Source organism: Apis mellifera, linkage group LG3, assembly GCF_003254395.2.
Source record: "Apis mellifera strain DH4 linkage group LG3, Amel_HAv3.1, whole genome shotgun sequence".
Taxonomy (NCBI): Eukaryota; Metazoa; Arthropoda; class Insecta; order Hymenoptera; family Apidae; genus Apis; species Apis mellifera.
Genome location: NC_037640.1, coordinates 12,838,619 through 12,862,027, shown reverse-complemented (window position 1 = coordinate 12,862,027; position 23,409 = coordinate 12,838,619). Strand labels below are relative to the sequence as shown.

Here is a 23,409-nt window from a genome sequence, read left to right as displayed (position 1 = left end):
ACTCTGCTGCAACGAAAGAAGCGATTCTATTCTTTCCATTTCCACGCGAGGGAAACGTGTTTTGCAAGGCGGGAAGAAGAGTAAGTGGCCTTGAGGGAGAGAAGAGTCTAGGTACGAGTTGACTTCGGGAGATCGAGGGCCGCATCTGAGCGCCGTTCGAAAGAGAGAGACGGAGCGAAAATAAACAATAAAGTCGTTCTGCGCGAGCCCTCGTTTCGAAACGAGAAAGGAGACGAGATAACCGCGCTTCGTACGGTAACGGGAAAGATTTTAAAATTATATAAAGGGAACGATGCACATGTGTTATTATTTAAATAATCGAACGAGAGATTTAAATAAATATATATAATTAAATATATATATATAATAAATATAATATAATATAATTAAGTATATTTATATAAAGTAATTAAATTATCGGACTGGAAACTTTCAAAGCACTGATCGAAGCTCAGTTGTTTCAGATGGCGCCACGAACGATGAAATAATTCGAATTCGGTCGAAAGTTATTATCGAAAGGGAAAGAATTTATTTACACGCAAGATTTTTTCATTTCACCTCCTTTTCTCGCGTACTCGTGAGATAAGTATGGATCTATTTGATTTATAGAAACAGCCCGACGCAGGATTCATTTTTATTCTTCATAGCTTTTCTTTCCTGCTCCTAGTTTTGTTTCGTTTCGAACAATGTTGGAGACACGAACCGCGCGATAATATTGGCTGATCGATTTCGGACTCGGTCGATAATGAAGCGTTTTTCCAAGCTGCGCGATAGAAATTCGTTGTCGATTGTTTAGTTAACTTTCGAAAACTAACTGGAAGACATATATACCAAAAATATATGTAGAAATTGAAAGTTTAATTAAAACTGGATGGGATAGGCTCTTTTTCCCCCTCCCTCGATTTTTCTTTTCCCGGATTTCGAATTCGAATATAAGGCGCGTCGTTTATTTCCCCCACCGCGTCATAGAAATATATTTCTCGCGCAACGAGGATAGAACGAAGGCGACGAAGGAAGGGAGAGAGAGAGAGAGACAACGAACTGCGCGATATTTCCTCGACCGTTTTTTCCACTGAATTAGAAGGACGCGGGCGCGACGGGCAAAGCCGGTGATGCGAACATTACTTTTATCGCAACGCGAGTAATTAAACGAAATAAATTTCTCGTCGTGCGTTGTTTGTTATATTTATTTACGTTTTTCATGGCTCTTCGATCCTCTTTGTTCCTTCCCTCCCTCTCTCTCCTCCGTTTGTTCCCAATTCAAGAGGAATCGAGTATTGTTGCAACGCTCATAAATATGAAATTCAATTCAATCGCTCGTTCGCGTTTTTCTTCCTTTCTTTTTTTTTTCCTTTCTTTTCTTTCTATCTTTTTCCATTCCAAGTTAAAAGAAACTTAGAGAGAAAATGTTTACCAAACATCATACGCGAAATTACATCGAATCACATCATTTCCCTTTGTTCCTATTATATTATACCGCTTTGTAAATTGTTTTTTAACTAACAATTTTCCTCCATCTTTTTTCTTTTTTTCCTACGAAGCATCAAAGTTCTCGATTCAGGCCATCCATTCATCCGTTTCGATTATTTTTCCTTGTCCAACTCTCGAGGAAAAAGAACTTCTACTACAACCCGCCCCTCCTCTTCGTGCAATTTAGGGGATCGTTCCACTCGATTCGATTCGAGGTGCAAAGTGGTTCGACCGTTCGATGAATAATAAATTAACGAAAGGGCGGATTATCGATGCCGGTGGATTACGCGCCGGGATTATTGAACTTTTATCAGAAGGGGGGGGGGGAGAAGACACGGATAAAAGGAAGGAAGGAAGGAAGGAAGAACTAATCGAGGAAACGGGGAAGAATAGGAAATGGAAGAGACTCCTCCCCCCCTCCTTCTCCTCTCGCGAAGAAGGGGAGACCGGTTGGCAATTCGCCGATCCGATAAACTCAATCAGCTTACTCATCTACCTAGACGTGTACTACCTCCGCGTCTAATGATCTTTAAATCCAGTCAATCCCGCCGATTCACCATTCTCTCGTCTACCTGATTGCAACTACAGAGAAAGAGAGACGACGATTCCTTCACAATTTTCTTCACGATTTTTCGCGATCCGAACGGTGTATCTTCAACGATATTCGACCGAAGAATATTCGTTTATTGGAGACGTGTCGGAGTATCGCCGAGTCCCGACGTTCAATTTGGTGCGCGCGCTCGTTATTCTTTATGGCCGGCCAACCAGCTTTTTTTGTCGGCTGAAAGAGGCGCAACACTCTGTTTCCAGCTCTCGTTCTTACCTCTCGAGTTCTCAAATATTAGAAATATTAGAAATTAAATTTTGGAAAATTTTTTGGAGAAAGAAGAGAAGCACGGTTATTTATAATTATTCGAAGCAAATATAATGAAAGTGAGTTTATAATAATCGAAATGGAATCGTTAATGTCTTACGAAAGGAAAATTTAAAATTGTAAAAATTTTTCTAGAAAAAATTAAAATTATCCGTAAACGAATATGATGTCACTCGAATAAAACTCGAAAAAACTTGAGCCGAAATTCGATAGGAATTGTTTGATTTTTCCAAAGAAAAGAAAGAAAAGAAAGAAAAGAAAGAAAGAATGAGGAAAGAAAAATTGCTCTCACGAGTCGTTTATCGGTTTAAAAATCCTTGGTGGACACGAAAAATCCTTGGTACAACGGGGCGGAAAAATGGAAGAAAAACGAGGGTTGAAAACGGTAACAAGAAGGGTGGCAAAGGGCCGTGTCAAATTATTCTGGATCAACACCAGCCCGAGGTTTTTTGCGCGAGGTGGAAACGTCGTGGAGAAATTTTCCTCCCTCGTTACAACACCACGGTCAACGTCTGTGAAAAAAATTAGCTAGAAATAATTCCACCGAGGGGAGCAAACGTTTCCCCCTTCGTCTAAAAAAGTCGCAAAAATATCCGCGCTTAAACGCGATAGTTTCAACGCGCGCCGTAACTCGAATGTATCCTTTCCGTTTTTTCGTTGCGCCGAATACGAACATTCTGTTTTATCGGCCGGATACGATTCGTCAACCGGCAACGTCGCACAAGACGCGCAAGCGAGAGTGCTACGTCATCGTTTGTAACGTTGCGCGCGTTACAAATCCCACGAATATCGCGTCGCGGCGTACGTACAAGCCAACCGTGGAACAGACGTTCTAATTTTCGGCGAGGAGAAGCGACCGGCCTCGGAAGGATAATTCGTCCCGGAATTCGAATGCGGCTGAACTCGAATTATACGGTGAATCGTCCTGATTAACGTTCCTTAAGCGCCGATTCACCTCCTTCGCCTGCGGCGCAAACTCGGCTCGATGACGAACGCTAATATCCAGAGGGGACGCGACTGTGGGATTGCAATTCTCTATCTCTCTCTCTCTCTGGCCGGTATGCGAGCGAGCCAACAACACTGCGCCATACAAACCGTGCAAACTGCTTGATTCACGCGCGATCTGTTTACGGCTTTCTCAGGAATATTGATGCGATTGTTGGCGTTTCGTACACGGCCACGGTTTACGTTTCACTTGATACCGCGGTAAGCGGATAAACTCCAAGGACTCGATTCGCCCCATCGAATTAACAATCGTAGATTGTTCGCCAACTTTGGATTACGATTCGATTTTGTCTTACTTTGTTCCATCCACCGATGAATGTTTCATTCGAGGATACGGATTGGACAAAGAGTACCTGTAATCATATTTCATCAAAAATACTGATTTTTTTCTCAAATTCTTTTCATGAAAAAAAAAAAATACAAAAAATACTTTTCTAAAAAAAAATCATATATTATCATCATCTCGAAAGCATCGATCGAAATCCTCTTACAATGTTTTCGATTACTTTTAAACAAAAATTCACGCACTTTTATCGATCTAACTTGTGCCCATACGGTGTTTCGAAGTGAGAAAGAAAAGAAGAGATGTTCGTAGACCGGCGATGTTTTACCCGATAACAGTCGGGAAAAGTGAAACGGTACGGTCTGGCGTAAAAAAGGTATGAAATTAAAAGATCCGAGCCGCGAGCCAATTCGTTGCGAGCACAATCCTCTTCTATTCCACTGACCCTCCCCACCTCCTCCTTCCATCCACCTTCCGTCCACCATTTAGCCGAGCAAAAAATTCGCGCTGCAACCGGTTTGCAATTTGTTAAATGCCCTGCCCCGACCGCGAGCATTTACATACACGAAACAATTACTCATGGAGAATGGATGGATAAGGGTGCACGAGCAGCCAACCAACCACTCTTTCTTTCTTTCTTTCTTGTTATTCCATCATCAGGAAAAAATCGCGAATTCACGCTCGAGCGTAAGGAAAGAAGCGAGAGCGGCGCGGTTCCCCTTTTCACGCCGTTCGCTCGATGCGCAACGATCGATGCGCGGTCGAAACTTTGATCCCCTCTCCTACTCCTACTCCTACTCCTACTCCCACTCCTTCTCCTTCTCGAGGAGGCTTTCCATCGCGGCGAACGCGGCTAAAACAATGAGAGAAACGGGCAACGAGAGCGGAAAGCCCCGCTAATCCCGGCGGCAAAGCGAACGAACTCGCCTTTCTATGAAAATTTATGACCACTCCCCGCGCGAAAGTGAGAGCACAGTTTTCAAAGACCTCCCCTCCCCCTATAATCCCTTTTCAGTTGATTTCGCCGAATTCTATCTCCTCCTCCTTTCTCAGACAGACAGTTGTTTCAACACGGTCATAGAAATCGGTTAATCGGCTTCGAGTTCCCAAGAATAATTTCATAAAGGGGGGGAAAGGAGGGAGCTCGGTTCGAATTTTATCGTGACTATCCACAATAGCGGATAATACATCGAGAAATAAGATTTTCTTTCTCGAGATTTTTCAATTTTTATCTCGTAAGTGCCTGAACGATAAGAATTATCGTTAAGGGGAGATTTTAGCTAGTTTTAGCTGGAATCAAAGCGTTTTCCTTTGTCACGCTTATTTTCAATCTTCGACTTCGTATTTGTATCTCGGGTCGCGGATCGCCGTCGAAGCGGTGGAGGGGAGAGAGAAGCTATTCGAAGAATGGGAAAGGGTGGGGGGAACTGCCAACAAATAACCTGGCCGCTGTTTGACGATTCAACGCGGCGGCGACGAAACATTCGAGAAATTAGAGAAGGAGAGGAGAAATCTATTCCCTTCGCTCTTCGTCACCCCTCCTCCTCCTCTAGTCTTCCTCTAGTTTTTTTCTAATCCAATATCGCCGTCAGTGCGTGTACTAAGTGGAAATTGCGATGGTAACTCGGTTTCGTGGCACGCGAGACGTCTAATATCCCAATGGATTTAATCTCGAGAAAGATATTTTTCCCTCGTAACAGTGTGTCTCTGTGCATCGTTGTGTTGTTGTTGAAGTATCAATCTCGAGCGAATCATTTTTTTTTCTTTTTATCGTTAAGGACAAGTCGAAGATTTGGATCGAGAGCGTGGATTTTATATTTTCAACAAAGTGTTTTCAATAATATAAGCAGTGATGAAGTCACTTAATTCTAGGTTGAAAAAATTAAAAGTTTCGAATAAAGTTAATTCAAGTTTTTTAAAATGCCCGAATAACATTTATTAAATTTCGTCGCTTCAAATTTAATACAACGAATCACTTTTTAATAGTCAAATTTTTTTAAAGATAATTAACCAATTAAAAACTTTAAGTAATTATTTATTAAAATGCTCGAATAACATTTATATTATCAAATTGAAATTGTTCTCAAATAAGAGATCAAGAAAGATGTTATCAATTTAACTTAATAAAAAAATTATAACTCTAAGTAATTCGAAATGCGACTATTCCTTTTACTTAGTTTGCATTTTCACGATTGGAGGAAAAACCAAGATCCGCGACAGTAATAAAATAGAACACGGTTCGCATCAAGAGTTAGAATTATTAGACTCGTGAATCAGTTAAACCACGCGTTCACTCGAAGCTCGTAATATAAAGGAAACGGCAGATGATGCTCAAGCACACACATTTGTTCAAAATCAACGTTCAAAGTTTCGACGAAGATTATTCTCTTCGAAAGTAAAATTTTTCCTCGCCATTTAAATTGTAACGAAATCACGTAAAAATACATGTGGATACACGTATTCGTTAGAAATTCTTCTTTGCGCCTGAACTGATTTCACGAACGATTTCATTTTAAGGGCACGGGGATTGTGAATTGCTCATATTCGCGGTAACGTTTCGGAATTTGGCTACAGATGTTGCCGATTCAACGTCCAGCGCTCGCCAGTATAGCAAAAGGTTCAAGTTTCGTGCGTCATGTTCGAGGCCAGATATTATCAACGTTAGGATATAATATTTCTAAATATTCCAGTTCTCCAATTGCCTTCCCTTTTAGAAGCGGCGATATTTATAAAATACGTATTCACGTGTCAAGTAGATGGAATTACGGTAATAATCGAGGACGGTAATAAGCGAGAATTTTATTCGTAGGATACGATTTTATGCACGAAAATTATATACGTATATATATTCGTTTCTTCGCACGAGTGTCACTAGTCGAACGTTTATGCAGCCAACTTCGTTCCAAATCGTGTTGCTCGGAAAATAATTTATTTTTTTCACGCGAGTGTCGCGAGTGTCGAACGTTTATGCAGCCAACTTCGTTCTAAACAATGTTGTCTGGAATAAATAATTTCTTTTCTTCACACGAGTGTCGCGAGTGTCGAACGTTTATGCAGCCAACTTCGTTTTAAATCGTGTTGCTCGGAAAATAATTTATTTTTTTCACGCGAGTGTCGCAAGTGTCGAATGTTTATCCAGCCAACTTCGTTCTAAACCGTGTTGATATTTTGTGCGTTGGTATTTCATGGTTTATTTATAAAAAATATTCGTTCGATTCTGTGCGATTAGGTTCTTCATGTTAAAGATGCGGGATCGAAAGGAGCATTTTCAGCATACTTTACATTTCTATCACTAAGTTACGCGAAATCTACGGAGAAAGTATTAAAGATACGGCAGTGTTAAAAATTGATTTTCAAAATTCAAAATTTGCATCGATCGAAGCAAACCACTGAACAATGACTCGATTTGCTACGAGATTGAATTTATTGAATTCCATTGGTTGTGATCATGTGAAAAGATTTGGTGTTTTATTATCGTGAAAAAAAACAAACTTAACCTCTCGTTATTAATCGATCCACAATCCAAACATCGGCCATTTTTCTCGGCGCGGTCAAACTTCGTTGACCGCCGCGATCGAATTATCGAAAGGAACGATCGACTCGATGATTAATTTCCGCTCGGTTGGCGGCTTCTAACACGCGCATGCAATTTCCTCGCGCGGCATGGAAAGTCGGGAAATATCTCGGCCGCTCCTTCGTGAAATTCGCCTAAAAGCCCGGCTGCCGCAATACCCGCCGACATCTTAGATTGATTAAGCGGCACCCGGCAATCCTGCCTGCCCTCCCCCCGCTAAACGTCTCGCATCTGTCACCGAGCTTTTCCACCGTCGAAACCTTCGAGTTCCCAACACGCATGCACTTACACGGCCAACGTTCCGGCCGTTCCGCTATCCATTGCTCGCGCATCCAAAGAAAATTTTCTCTCGCGTCGCGCGAAATTGCGAGTTGATTGCGCGCATCACGCGATCCTATTACCGAGCTTTCGCTATTTCGTGAAAGCAAGCAAATGTGTAGAAGATGAAGTTATCGGATGATTAATTTACGTACGATTCTTTTTTTTTTTTTTTTTAGTTTTAGACGTACGTTCACTGATGGAAAAATCCTTGAGGAAGGTATGCGAATCTTGAAATTCAATTTATATATAAAACGACAGATATGATATAAAAATTTGTTTATTTCTCAACGATACGTGCAATTACGATTTGTAAAGATAGTTTATTATATTTGAATAGATAATAATTGTATATATATATGAATAAACTAGACTCGTTAAATGAAATTTTTACCGATTTTAAGTATTCGAATTATAGTTTTCGTGCTGCTGTGTAGCGTGTGATGTCGACAAAGAGTCTGAAGTGGAGATAGGCTCTTCTTGTCTCTGTACTTGTCCCGCGAGACTTTTTTCCACTAAGTGAACTGTGCCGTTGGATGTATTTTAGAGAGTATTTATATTTGAGGTTTTAAAAAGGTTGTGGAAATCTGAAAAAAAGAGGAATTTTAATTTTATGATCCTGTCTTTTTTTTCGTTTTTTCTTTTGGTTCCTCTACATTTGCTATCCTAATTCGATCTAATTAATGAATCGAATTAAGCCCCGGAAACTAAGTTCTAACCTAATCCTTTCAACCTGATCCTGTCTTTTGTCACCTTTTGTCTCTTGACGGTTTCCTAGTTTTTTTTTTTTCTTTTTGTCACTTTCTGTATTTATTAACCCAATTATCAGTTTTTGACTCGACCCGATTCAATCTCCAATTTGATCAACGATACGGTTTTCGCATTTGCGCAACACACTTTGAAAACACATTTCCACTTTTTAATGTTAATATTCATTTTCGGTATGTCGTAAATATTCGACTAATTGAAATTCAAACTCTCTTCGAAAATTCGATAATTAAACTCATTTAGGTTATTCGCGAAGGGATTCAAGCTTGTTCAGATTTAACGATCAACCGAGTGAATTTTCAGTTTTCGAGTGAAAACTTTTACAGGCTTTTTCTCTATTCGAGAGAAGAGTTAAAATTTACGAACGAATAATTATATATATATATAAAATAATTTAGTTTATTTTCATGACGTTTTATCCACGATTTATCTCGAATTGTTATTCGATTTGCTTCTCGTCCACTCTCAACGTATACGATAACTACACGGTTTAGAACGAAGTTGGCTGGATGAACGTTCGACTAGCGACGCTCGTGTGACAAAAAGAAATTACTTTCTAAGCAGCACGGTTTATAGTGAAGTTGGTCGCGGAAACGTTCGACTAGCGACACACGTGCGAGAAAACGAAATCATCGAAATCACTTTGCGACAACCCAATGTATATAGTTCGCTGTCGATCAACTCGTAGCGCGACAGGATTGGATTATAATCTGTTCGTTAATTGGGATTTATGGAATGTTATAAAAATTACGACAATTTTAATAAAAATCGGAGATTTTTACAGGGAAAAGAAGACAATAGAGAAATGGTTTTTTTTTTTTTTTAAAATTCGTTTTACACCGCAAGGAATTCCGAAAACAACATTTTTCAAATAGACATTCGGTTCCACTTATCTCGAACCGGACACACTCCGCGTCTTCTCCTATTTCCCACTTTTTCCCTTCCGTTTCACTCAACTTTCTGCTCCATGCAACTTCTTTCTTCCTTTCCGTCGCGTTTCGTTACCTTCGGACGTTCTAAATTACCATCCTTCTACCGAACTTCTTACTGCTATTTCTTCTCCCATTCCGCTTCCCATGGTAAAACAGGCAACGAACAAACGGTCAAACTTTTCAATAGCGATTCCATCGCACGCAGAATCGAACGAAAATTTTTCGCGCTTTACGTTGCGAAAACGTAAAACGTCATTTAAAACGTTGCGTTTCAAGTTTTTAAATGATATTCGTCACGGTGCATCGAGTACGAATATCTCAAAAGTGATCGATCGGAAATCGATTCCTCCGATTTTTCCCGAGGAATAGAAAGTGTCGATTGTTTTAAAAAATAAGACGAAACACAACGTTTTCTCACGAATGAAAAAATTATCCGACTGAAATCCAAAATGATAAAAAAAAAAAAAAAATACAACGATTCCAAACGTGCATTCTCTCCGTGTTTCGATCGTTTGTTCGGACGACGATGATGGGAAGAAATTCACGGGAATGTAATTTACGGTGGAACAAACGGGTAAAAAGCAAGGATGGATGGATAGTTGGAAGGAGCGGTCGGTCGTTGCAGGAGGCTCGTCGATTAAAGAAAACGAGGAATCGAGGGGGGGGGGGGCGTGACGAGGAAAACTGAAAAAGAGGCGGCGAGTGAGAGAGAGAGAGAGAGAGGGGCGCTCGTTAGATTTTAACGCCATCAGAAATTCCTCGCTTCCTTTCATCACTGGTAGACCCTCTCCCCCCTCCCCTTTCCTCCCGACCAATGAATTTACACAGTATTTCGTTCCGAGTTTTAATCTCGTTTCGCTCAATTTCTCCTTTACCTTCGGAGCTTCGCTTCTCCTTAAGTCACGGTAATGAGTGGACACGTTTCGACGAGCATTCTCTCCGCTTTACCGAAGGAGAGAGAAAGAAGGCGCCCTCTGCCGAATCGCGGCAAAGGCGACGCTCTCCGTAAACCAGGAATTTTCAATCGCAATTTTTTCCGATCCCTTTTCCCGAATTTTCCTTCGCTTCGATTTACAAGATATTTCACGTAATGACTTGCACTCTCGATTGTATAATCCTGTCGGAAAGCAATTGCGTCTACAGTTTCTAGTGAATTTTATTTCGATTCGAATATCCGCGAATATCGTACCCATCGTCAATTCTTCGTTTCGGTTCGATGTTTATCTCGCTCTGCGAACTGTTAGAGGCTCCCGATGTATTCGAAGTAATTTATCCTTCTTCGCTGCGGCAAAAATGTGCAAAGTAGATAAGGATCGTCAACGGCCCGCGTTCACGGCATTGTTTTTATATGGACAACGAATATAGTCGTAATTAATACTTTAAAAAGAGGATATTCGATAGGATATTCGAAACGTACTTTTTTAACTACTTCTATCATCACGACTGTTTATTAAAATGAGATACGTATTGTTGGAAAAAATTCGCGTTTTTATTTTCACTGTACTTCATATATTGTCGCGCATACCAAAACGATCTGTATCTAAACCTCGATGCTTCGGTATAGGCAAAGAAGAATTTTAACTTATCGGTGCGACATAAAAATTGTTTTTTTTCGATATTCCATAATCCAATTACGATTTGTAACGATAATTGTACAAATAGACATACTACAAATAGTTTCAAAAATATTTCCAGTCTTGGACGATTATCGCAACGTAACTCGACGAATTGAAGGTAATTTTTACGACTTTGAATATTCGAATTATGGCTTTTCTACTGCTGCGCAGCAGTGTAGCGACAGGATTATCGGCAAAGCGTCTCGAAAGTTCTCTCCTGCGAGGCTTCTCTCAGCCAGTGAACGATACATAATCCGTTTCAGCCGATGATATTTTCAATCCCACTTTCCCTTCCAAAAGTATAAAATATTCTTACCTCGATTCTTATCCTTGTTCTTCCACACAAGAATGTAAAACGGATTGTTGAATATCGAGTTCCACGAGTGAAAATACACGGATAAATAACAATGAATAATTAGATTTTTTTTAATTAAATTTTCAATTTTAATAAATAAATTTTAAAAAATCAATTTTAATAATTTTAATAAATTTTCAAATTTACGAGGAAGGATTCGTAAAGGCATCGATTGCAGAGCGAGAAACGGCGAATTGGCGGACAAAAGCGTGGCTCTATCCCTGGAAGGGATAACCTTCTTCGATCGTTGGCAATAACGGGAAATCCGTAACGAAAGGCAAGATGAATTCAAGATGGCGTAGAAGAGAAAAGAAGACGGGGAGGGGGGAAAGGATTGCGCGGGAACGAATCGAATAATTTAACGGGAGAGATGAGACGGGTCTGAAAGTGTCCTGCTACAATCTCACCTTTCCTTTCCGCCACGTTTTCCGTCATTTCCGCGAGGAAACATCCATCCCTCTCCCGGAAGCGCGCAAATCACGTCGAAAGAATTCTTTTTATCGTTCCTTCTTCAAAAATTCCTTTCTCCTTGTTTTCATTGAATAAAAAAAAAAAATATTCAATAATTAAAATATTTATATTTATCATAAAATATTTTATAATTTCATATATAATTTCATAACAATTAAAATATTTATATTTATCTTAAAATATTATATAATTTCATAACAATTAAAATATTTATATTTATCTTAAAATATTTTATAATTTCACATATACGAATTAAATCGATCAACATCATCCTGCTAAATCAAAATTTAAATTTTGGAGATTTGGAAATTTGCGAGGGAAAATTTTTCGCGTCGAGATATTTCGACAATGGGCCCAGAGGAATGAATTATGCATTTAGTTATCGCGGAAAGAAACGTCGATAACAATTTGTCAGCGCGGGTTCCGGCTGGCGTATCGGCAAATAATTTACCTTTTCAGCCGCGAGCGAGCAAAACTTTTCCTTCTCGAGCGTACGTAACGATTTTCCCCCTCTACCGCATTTGTAATTATGCGCGCGGGACTCCGTATTCGACTCGAAGGAAGGAGGGGGGGGGAAGAACGGTTGACCGACGGAGGAACGTGGCCCGACTCGGCAAATATCGGTGTCGGCCGTTCGCGCTTCCACGGATCTTTTTTCGCTCGGCCGAACCGACAACTCCACGTCATTTCACATTTCGCATTTCCATTCCGAATTTCTTAACTCAACTTGAAACGCGCGAATTGACGTGTAAAACTTTTACATTATGTTTCGTGTATCTCTTTACGTGTAAAATTTGTCGAATATATCGTTGTTCTCTCTTTCACCTTTATTTATTTCGTTGAGAGCAAACGATAACGTAGGGATCTCACATTCTCCGTCTCTATTTTCATCGCTACTCTATTTCCCTCTGTCATTACAATAATGAAAAATGAAATTTATCTTCGCTCGAACTAATTTCATTATCGTATTCCAAAACTCTGAAAACTTTGAAAATAATATTTCTATTATTGCCACTGACCGTTAAATTCGGACGTCGAAAACGTAGCACGTTATTTTAGGTTTCATAAGATCATCCATAAAAAGCTTGAGAATCTATTCGTGACGTAAATAAATATCGCTCAAGGTCACCGTTCGAGAAGAATATCTAGCAGGATTCTACGATGAACCGGTCGATTATCGCGTAATTGGATGAAGCTTTCTTCCACGCGATTATGTCGTATTAATTTATTCAAACGAATTCTGTCCCTTTCCAAACAGCGGAATATCGATCGATTCGACGGTGTAAGAAGAGAGCGTAGAAAGGCTTTGGTCACAGATGGCGTGCAAGAGTGTACACGTGTGAACACCGAGCGAACAAGCGATAAGGATTCCCGTCTACACCGTTACACCTCATCGTATCGTACGCTTTTCTTCCTTCTCGTTCTTTTTTCTTTTCGCGAGTTTTTTTACTCCCTCTTTCGAGAACAAAGGCAAGTACTCGATCCATAACGAACGATGATGCTCCTCGAAATAAGTAAAAGTATCTGCAGTAAATTTTTAGAGAGTGTTGAGTTTATATACAGCAAAAATGCGACTCGTATATTGCATGCGTTCATGCGCGATGACTGGGCGCGATCGCCGTTTCGATTCGACCGTTCTTTTGCGATACAGCGAGTAGTAGAAAAATGCGGCACGACTCGCATTTATTCCTATTTTTTTAATATAATGTTATAATAAAATTAAAATATAATAAATTTTTTTAATAAAATAATAAATAATTTTTTAATTTATTCCTATTTTTATTCTTCATTAAATATCGTTATCCATTAAATACACGAAGTGTATTCCATTTATCTTTAAATATATATTGATGATACGAAACAAAATTTGAACGTTAAATTTCCGTTTTATTCACGATATCTAATTTCGATTTATATTTTTTTTCCTTCGTTAAATGTATTCTAACGGAGCGTATTTCTATGCATTGAACGACACGATGATGCGAAACGGAATTTCGATTTTATTTACTGGTATCTAATTTTGATTTATTCAGCGTTGCAGAGGAGAGTTAGTTTTTTAGAGTAGACAAGTTGGTACGCGTACTCGTAGCGCGGAGTGGGTGACAGTGTGCACTCGAGAATAAGGTCAGTTAAGAGTAAACTACGAAGAAGGGGCTTAAGAAAATCAAGCCAAGGGTCGCGATGCCTGAGCGAGAATTTTCGCAAGAAAAAAAAAAAAAAAAAAAAAAAGAGGAAAAATTAATTTTTTACATTCGAAGCAAGCAATAAGATCGAATATTTTATCACCGGACAAATTGTCATTTTCAATTTTATATAAATAAATTTTTTTATAAATTTATGACATTTTTTATTCGCGATAACGAATCTGATATTATAATTATTATTAATCGAAGGGTAAAAATGGATTAGAAAGTAATCGAGAGCCGTGGTTATAAATCATGGAGGACTAATAAGAGAGCAGAAAGAAGGTATACTCAGCACGGTGAAGATTAATTAATATAAAAGTTCATTTAATTAAAAAACTTCCCCTCCCCCCTCCCCGATAATCGCCCGTGACAGATTGATCGATTCGAGGATCGTAATCGACGTAGCGGTTACAGGATCGCGCAACAAATGCCTATAAACGCCTTTCGCTTACGCGTGTATGCGCGCGCAACTCGCTTTTCGACACACGCGAAAGAGCAAAGATTCTTTATCGAATGCGAAAAGGAACGACGTTAAACACGTATAAAAGAAATTGTTGTACAAGTCGAGATGAAGGATGACGATTAAAGCTAGCACGAATAAAGGATTTTAACGACGTTCATTCGAAGAACGAGATTAGATTATTATTTCTTTTTCTCTCTCTCTCTTACACCGATCCAATTTTTTGCATGCGAAGCGCCGCCGCCGAGCGCCACTTCGGTGTACAACATTCGTTAGACACGAACGATATCGTGTCGCGAGCCGCTTTTTCAATTTACAATACGCATAATTGCGGCCCCTAATCCCTCACGATTCGACGATTGTTGCGAAGAGAGAAAGAGAGAGAGAGAAAAAAGCAAACTTCTACTCGAGTAATTTCTCGAGTAATTTATGGATAATCAAGTTGGGATCAGCGGTACTTCGAAACGAGTTCCACTTGTTGGCTCGTGTCGGACGAGCGTTATAATATCGAGAAATACGCCGCAATTGCTTCGCCGTTCCCCTTCGATCCGCAATAGCGGCGTCTCGTTTTTCTTTTCTTCGACAAAGGGGGAGAGGGTAGGGGGAAGGGGGGAGAAGCAATCACGACACCCTCAAAGAATGGCGAAAAAGGAGAGGTTCGCACGCAAAGCTGCGAAAGAAGGAAAGAAAGAGGTGAAAAGAGGTGAAAAATTGTCACGACGGTCGATAAAATTTCGATAAAATTTGAAACTGGAGCGAGTGCAGCCGGAAGTTCGCGTCATTAGATCCTCCGCCGGTTCAAAGAGCAGACATCGTTCACACTCCCCCCTTTCCCCTCCTCTCTCCCGGATCGCATCCACTCTCCTAGTTTTCTTTCCCGACACGTATTCTCCCCCACGCTCTTGGCTCCGCTCCTCCGCCGTTTTTATTTATCCGCACCTCGGTTGCCAAATCTTTCCATCCTTTGCCTCGTCTTCTCTGCCCCCCTCCTACCTCGATGCTATATCCTCCGCGCTTCTGACGATTTTCATCACCGTTCCATTCAGTTTTACGAAATGGAACGTCGCGTTATATCTTTCTCGATCCACCATTTTTCCACCTCCGCTCGATTTATCTCTCGATAGAGAAAGACGATATAAAAATTTTCACCGATTTTCACACTAAGTTCTTTCCGAATTCAAGATTTTTTATTACGTAAATCAGGTACTGGATTAGACCGATCGTCGGATAGATATTTCTGGAGATTCTTCTCCGGGTCGGATTTTCGTCGAGCGATTCCTCTAACTCACCGCCGTCGAACTTTCTCGATGCGCCTGAAGGATCGATCGTCGTCCTCCAAATTAAAATTTCCGGCTTTAAATCTTCGCTACGACTTTTTCGCACGTTTCGTAAGACACAGCGTTCTCTTCGAGTGGCGAACACAAACCATTTCGATAGCTTCGATAGACGATTTCCTAACCTAAGAACGTAAAAAGTAAGCAATGATGACGTATCGCTCGAAACTGTCGCGCAGCACTAGAAACTATTACAGCGCTCGTCGCGGCTCTTCTTAAAAACAAAAGAACGATGTTTCGTATGTACGGCGCCACGATCGGTAAAGTAATTCGAATTACGAATCGAAACTTAGGATCATTGAAAAAAGAAAAGAAAGAAGAAACTAGTTCGAACACAACAATTTACCAATGGGAAAATGCTTCGTTTAATTGGATATTTCGTATATACACGGAGAGAACGATAACAATCTCGAGACGAAACATTGGAACGAAATTTAATAACGACGAATCTTCCTAAAAAGAACGATTTACGAAATTTACGTTTTTCGCGTTTACGAAATTTCATTATCCCAGAGGATGCATAGAGAATCTTCTTCTCGTCTCGAATAATATTCGCGATCTCGCAATCTTTCTTTTCCCGCGCGTCAGCGAATCGTCATTCGCTATTTATCTCCCTTCCTTCGCATCTGGCACCGTTCCCTTCTCCCGTCCCCCACCTTTCATCCTCAACGGTTCGAGGCAAAGCCCGAGCTAGGTCACGTCTCTGTTTTGTATTCCATCAACCTCGCATCCATTCCCGCGCTAAACAATAGGAGGCGCGCAGTCCGCTTTTCTTTCCTCCGAGAACGCGCAAGAGTCCGTACATACCCCCTCCTCTCTTTCAAACTCTTACCATTCGCCATCCCCGCCACTTTTCTCCTCCCCTCTCCACTTTCTTCGTTCGCGAGACGCGACGTAGACAAAGTCCAAAGTGGTTTCGTCTAGATTTCGAACGCGAAGTTGAGAATGCCGCGTAGAAATGCGTGTCGACTTGCACTCGTATCTTCTTCTTTTTCTTCTTCTTTCTTCTTCTTTCGCTTTAACACGAGAGTGATTCGATACGGTTTCGATTCGATTTGCAGCAAGAGATTCCCGTCTTCGAACTAATAGGAAGACAAAAGTGGCCGGATAATAGAATTTTACTTTCAAGAAAGAAATGCACAAAATCATCCGTCATGTATTCTTGCTAATTTCGTTGCACTTTCACCACTTTTAACGTCTTCTAATTATTTTATATTTCTCTTCAATGGTTAAAACTACACGTTTTCGTTTACTCGTCATCGCGATACCGTTCTCCGTTTCACACTGAACCGATACGATTACGTTTACCGACCGAACACAAAAGTATATATTACATATAAATACATTGTATTTACGTCGTAATCTAATCCATGTTATAAACATTGCTACGAAATGTGTTATATGAATAATAATATACGGATAATAAGAACGTCCGTATATTTGGATAACGAGTTTCTACTGTATTAAAATTTTTAATACGAGAAATTTTAAGCACTACAAATCGATAACGTTTTACGTACGATCTCAATGCATACATCCCATGAATCTTGTACGAATATATATAATATCGATCGTTACTTGAACGAATCTTACTTTATACGAATACGTTAAGAAACGTTGAAAATAATTATCGATCCGTCGATCGTTTTACGAACGGTCTCGAGATTGGACGACTCCACGCGATTCGTTCGATTTCGCGGACGAGGCAATTAAGCCTCGCTTATCTTAACGATCGCAGCGAAGAAATTCGAATCTTCGAATTCATTAGGGATATATTACTCCGAGTTGCTCGCTTCTAACCTAAATTTTAAACGCCTCGACGAACTTCGCTCTTCCCGTTGACAATCCTCGATGATAACGTTACGGAATTATTGGACCTAGAATCGTGCACACAAACGTCACTGCGTTCTTATAAAGGCTTCGAATCTGTGCGCGTGTACATAGCATGCACTAAATAACTCGAAAGAGAAACGCGACTCGAAACACGAGATGTCGTACGTTGTATCGAATTTTTCCATTTATCCCCATTTTCAAATTTTTATCACATTTTATTGATAAACAAAATTTTATTATTTTTGGAACAATGATGAAAATTTTAATAATTACTCAATACTTAAAGCAACATTATTCGAGATTTATTAATTAACTTTATCTTTTCAATTCGGGTTAATACCCAACTCTGATTTTTCATTTCCTCGAAATTTCATTCGCAAAATTGATCATACGTTTAGACAAAGAAGATTCTTGTACAAATCGGGGAGAAAACTCGTGGGTGGAATTTCGGTCGACGAAATTCGCAGCGCAAATTGAAACTCGAGGATAAAGAAGTACAGGGAGCATGATGCGTTTGGCAAACTCGGTGGAATGGCAAAGTTTATCGCGGGGATAAACGTTTCGCATTCTTATTGGGCCGAGACAATTTCGATAGTGCACCGAGGATGCCCCCTCACGATTTGCTGCCGATCCCGCGGCACGGTAAATGCATGCCGTATGTAAATGTTGGCCGGGCCAGGGTAATCGGAAATTTGCTGGCTGTGCTTCGACGAAGCCACGCCTGTTCGAGGAAGCCGAAATCTACGAGGCAGGAGGAGGAGGAGGAGGAGGAGGAGGATCAATCGACGAGTGATTCCATCACGGATATATTCTAATATCAATCTTCTCGATCTGACGTGACACACGTGAATTAAAACGAATTTTTTAATTAATTTACAAAATTATTGAATATATCGTTTAATTCGTATCTTTAGTCTTTTTAATTGACGTTATTTCATCGATCTAATATTTATTTATTTATATTTCGTAATATTTAGATATAAAAATAAAAATCTTGGTAAAGTTTCGAAAAATATTTCAGTTATAGTAATTTAAGTAATTAATTAATAAAATAATTAATTAATTACTAATAATTAATTATTAGTAATTATTAGTTAATTATATTAATTATATTATATATATTAATTATTAGTTAATTATATTAATTTACAAAATTATTGAATATATCGTTTAATTCGTATCGTCTTTTTAATTGACGTTATTTCATCGATCTAATATTTATTTATTTATATTTCGTAATATTTAGATGTAAAAATAAAAATCTTGGTAAAGTTTCGAAAAATATTTCAGTTATAGTAATTTAAATAATTAATTAATAAAATAATTAATTAATTATTATTAGTTAATTATATTAATTATATTATATATATTAATTATTAATTATATTAATTATTGGTTAATTATATTAATTAATAAATAATTAATTAATAAAAGTAATAAAATTAAAATTATCTTGGAAAGAAAAAAAAATACCTTTGCGCGGGATGGAAATTTCATCCCCGTCCATCGATAGGGAATTTTAACTTTTTCCCCTATTAACGTGCGCAACACGGTTAACCGGGCAAAAAGGGAGGAGAAAATATGGCGTCCTACCCGGCCGTGATGCGTAATCTTTGCGGGCCCAGCTACGACAGCGATCCCCGGCGGCCGCTGCTTTCCAACTGCAAATGTATGCTATATGTAAATGTTATCCGAGGCGCGGGCTAATCTGGAATTTGCTCGTGGTGGTTCAGAGACAAGGCGGTAGCGTTGGGTAAGCTCAGGTTTATGCCACGATTGATACCGCCGCGTATCCTACGGCCAAGTTATAGCCAAGGAATTGTCAATAATACGATACACCTCTATACACACATCTATATAAAGTATATGGGACGAATGGATGGATGTAAGATAAGATTATCTTAGAAATTATTACCTCTTCGAAAATATTTCATGTAATTCGAAAAATTCTTCTTAAAATTTTCTAAACTTCGTTCCTCCTTTGATTCGAAACAACCGTTTCGCCCATTTATCATCTCACCGATGTACTCGAAAATTCTTGTCCCGCGAAGGAGAAGAAAGGAGGAAGTAATCTAACGAAACCGCTTTTCTGAAGCTCTTTTCCACGTTGGGGGAGGGGAGGGGGGTATAACGGGTGAGCACGGTCAAAGTAATACACGGACCGATGAGGTTAACAATAAGTTGTCGTTGCCCGTAAAACGCGGTGGAATTTTGTACCGACTAGTTTGGTTCGAGTCGAAACTATATGTGGTATTAACGAACGGTTGAGAATCACTGAGACGTGGAATCGGTGAGGAAGAGGAAGGAGAGAGGGAGGGGGAATCGTGTCGAGTGTATCGCGAGAGAAAACGGGAGCAGCGGAGGGAAAAAGACAAAAGAAAATCTATCTTTCTCTTTCTATCTCCTCGGAACTCTAGCCTCGGAATAAAGATAAGCATTACATTACTCTACTTCTACTTCTTACTAGCCCCTTCGACTTGGCCGTTCGTATATAATTCTTTATAAAACTTTATCGAGGAGAAACGTATCGAATTTCTAAATTTATAAGAAAGAGGATGAAAAACAATCCGACGGTATAACTCTCTCTCTCATATATTTATATATATATATATATTTCATTTTGCTTGCTTTTTCCCCCTTTTTTCATCGATTTTAATTTAAGTATCGCATGACAGCGATCGGTCACGCTTTGAAATGCGTGCGCACCCATCCATGAAGGCAGCTGTATTTGTCGCGTTCGAATCGGATATTGCAGATTGATATAGTGGCTACCCCGTCTTTCTCTCGTATAAAAAAAAACTTTAACGAAATATTTTCACACCGAGAATCAGTCCCCTTTTTCTTTTCATTTTTTTTTTTTTTTTTCATTCGAGCAGCTCGTTTCCCCGTAAAATTATATTCGCTTCGCGCTCTATCATATTTATTTCAAAGTAAGTGTAACGAAGAAGGAGCGAGAACAAGTTCGGAAGTATCCTTTTAACGGATTTTACTCGATTAAAAATTTTTATAAAGAGAAATATATTTTTCCTTTATAAAAAAAATAATAGAATAATAAAATTGATTAGCCTATTATCCATTATTTCTTATTAATCCTTCGACAAAATTTCTTACTCAAAATCACTTCAAGGAAATTTCTCGAATATTTTATAAAGCAATAATAAAATATATAAAATATATAAAATATATAATAAAATCTCGATAAGCGCAAAATGATACGCGGATCCAATTTGAAATAAGAAAATTCCAAGATTGCACGTAATGAGTTTAAGTTTATCAATAAATAAAATATCGCCGCCGTTCGAAATCAAGATGGCGGCCGAGAGTCAACTCTCTCGAGTGCTTTCTTTCGATTCATCGCTCGATATCTCCAATACAAAAATTCTCGTTTCGACTTTCGACTCCCATAAATTTGGACACTTTGTTACTTTGTAGCCCGGGGGAATTTCGAATTCACTCGTAAAAATTGTAAACAAGAAAGAAAAAAAAAATTAGAAACTCTCGATCCCCTCTCGAAAAGGGATAACGTTAGAGTCTCTAACTTTATTCGAATGGCGGCGGATTTCCACGTAGCCAGAAACCCGAATCGGGCTACCGATTTCAATGTGGCACAGAGCTTTGATAAAGTTACGGGAATCTATGGGATTTACACGTAAAAAAAAAAAAAAGAGAGAAAATTCAAAGTTTATTATTATACACGTTTATCGACAAATATTTTTTTCGAGAGAAAAAATAGGATGGATAAGTTTTTTCGCACGGAAATTCGCGGGGAGGGGGAAGGGTTTTCGTCGAAAGCGGAATTTTATCGGGCGGGACGATCAATCTTTGAACGGAAATGGGGAAGGAAAAAAAGTTTTCTCGATCGAGGCGACTACTGCATCGATGCAGCAGACATCGATATTAAATCGCATTACTCATACTCGATAAGCGGCGATGTGACACAGTATGCACTTGAGCAACAAATTTAAAGGAAACGTCATGGATAGGGGCGACGCGATGTTGACATCCCGCTCGAACCATCCGTCGATAAATATTAATATTCTCGCGTAAATTTTATTCACCTTTTTAACGATGAACAATTTTTCTTCTTTTCTCTTGCTTAGTGCCGTCGCCACTTATTTACTCGTCGCACTGTAAAATTTTATCCCGTACATAATTTAGCCCGCGCAATTGATCAACGAAACGTTAGCAAACGAGCGGCATGAATCTCGTTGCGCGAATGTTGGAAAGACACGAACACGCTTGATACAAAGGCAGGAAGTAAACGCGATGCAAATTTCAAGCTTGCGTAGCAATTCATCGTACGGCGCATAGCAGTCTACTTCCTGGATCGTGGAACAACAACAAGGCCATAAACAATTACCTTTCAAAGATACGAGAGTCTAGAGTAGCAGTCGTCACAGTGTTAAAATTCCTCCCAGTTTGAGGATCGATAATGGAATCTCGATGAAAACGATCGAGCCATTTATTCCCCGCTCTCGTCTCCTTTTTAATCTCAATTATTTAATTATCAATTTGTCCCGGCCGATGTTCGAGTTAGAGTTAGAATTAACCGACAGCGGCGCGGTATTTAATCTAGGCTCTCGAAACCTCAAGAGGATTCGAATATAATCCACGTTGTTAGCTCGCGACAACGTTTCGACGTTCAGAATTCCAACGTTTGGTGGATTACGGTACAACAAGTATCCCGTCCTATCGCGCTTAACCGCGAGCACTGCGATCCGACTGTATCTTTCACGATTATAAAATACATTTAAGTGCGCAAATAATAATTCTTTCTCCCTTTTTTTCTTCCGAATTCAAGATTTTATTACGTAAACCAGTTATACTTTCTCAGTAACGCACGCAAACAATTTCGACAGCTTCGACACTCGATTCGCTAAGCTTCTCGCACGGGACTGGAAACAGCGCTCGTCGCGGCTGTTCTTAAAAACAAAAGAACGCTGTTTCAGATGGCGCCACGATCGCAAAGTAAAATAATTCTAATCCGGTCTGAAGTTACGATCGTAAGAAAAAAGTGGAAGGAATCTAGTTGTTTGCTCATCTAGATCTCGCGAAAAAAAAAGAAAACGCAAAATTCGAAGAAACAAAAATTGTACGACTAATTCTTTCGAACGATTAACGCGTACATTGTTCCTTTCGTAACTGCGTGCTCGGCGTGAAACGCGCAACGACTTTATCGGAACATTGTCAGAGAATGGACAAGGATGGAAGGATGCGCGCGCACAAATTATGCCGATATATATATTCGAGAGCATTGTTCGCCGCGCGTATCGACACACGCGTATTGTGTCACTTAAAATTACGCGTGACGCGGCGTGACGAAAGTTGGAAGGGAGTTTTGGGGCGTGTTCCAGCGTAAAATCGGCAACAAGCCAGCGTTGAAAGTCACAGCTCGTTATTGGTTCAGCCTTGAGCGTAGTAATAAATTTCGCATAGTTGATCAATGCGAGTGCAATTCTTGGCCGAGCCACGCCACGCGTGGTGAACATCGAGTTGTTTCGACGCGAGCTGTTATTAGAGGCGAATAACTTCCCTTTAAAATCTTTCGCTTCTCGAAACTTTGAAATAGTTGCAACTTTTCGAAATCGACAGCCCCCCCCCTCCTCCATCAGAGAGAATTTAATAACAACGCGAAGGGTACGGATCTCGATCTCGAGATCCTGGATATTAAACTTGCGCGAATTCAAACGATCCAATATCACGGGTATATCGCATTATCAACGAATCAAGAAATCGATAATTCGAATATCGTCGTAAAACTGGCTCGATCCTAAATTTTCGATCTTATCTTTCTCTAATTTTCCCTCGAGGAAGATTATATACGTAAAAAGAAGACGCGTTTCAAAGAAACTTTTTTACAGTTCACATCGTAACCAGAGGTTACCACCAGGAAGAGGAAAAAGATGCTTTTGAAGTAAAACTCTCCAACT

At 39.5% G+C, this 23,409-nt stretch overlaps 1 protein-coding gene across 1 annotated transcript in view; it reads right to left on the bottom strand.

Moving 5' to 3' along the window:
* LOC413503 (TWiK family of potassium channels protein 18-like) overlaps nt 1-23,409 on the bottom strand; it is a 237,794-nt gene that overhangs the window by 202,122 nt on the left and 12,263 nt on the right. The gene's annotated exons all lie outside the window — the stretch shown is intronic.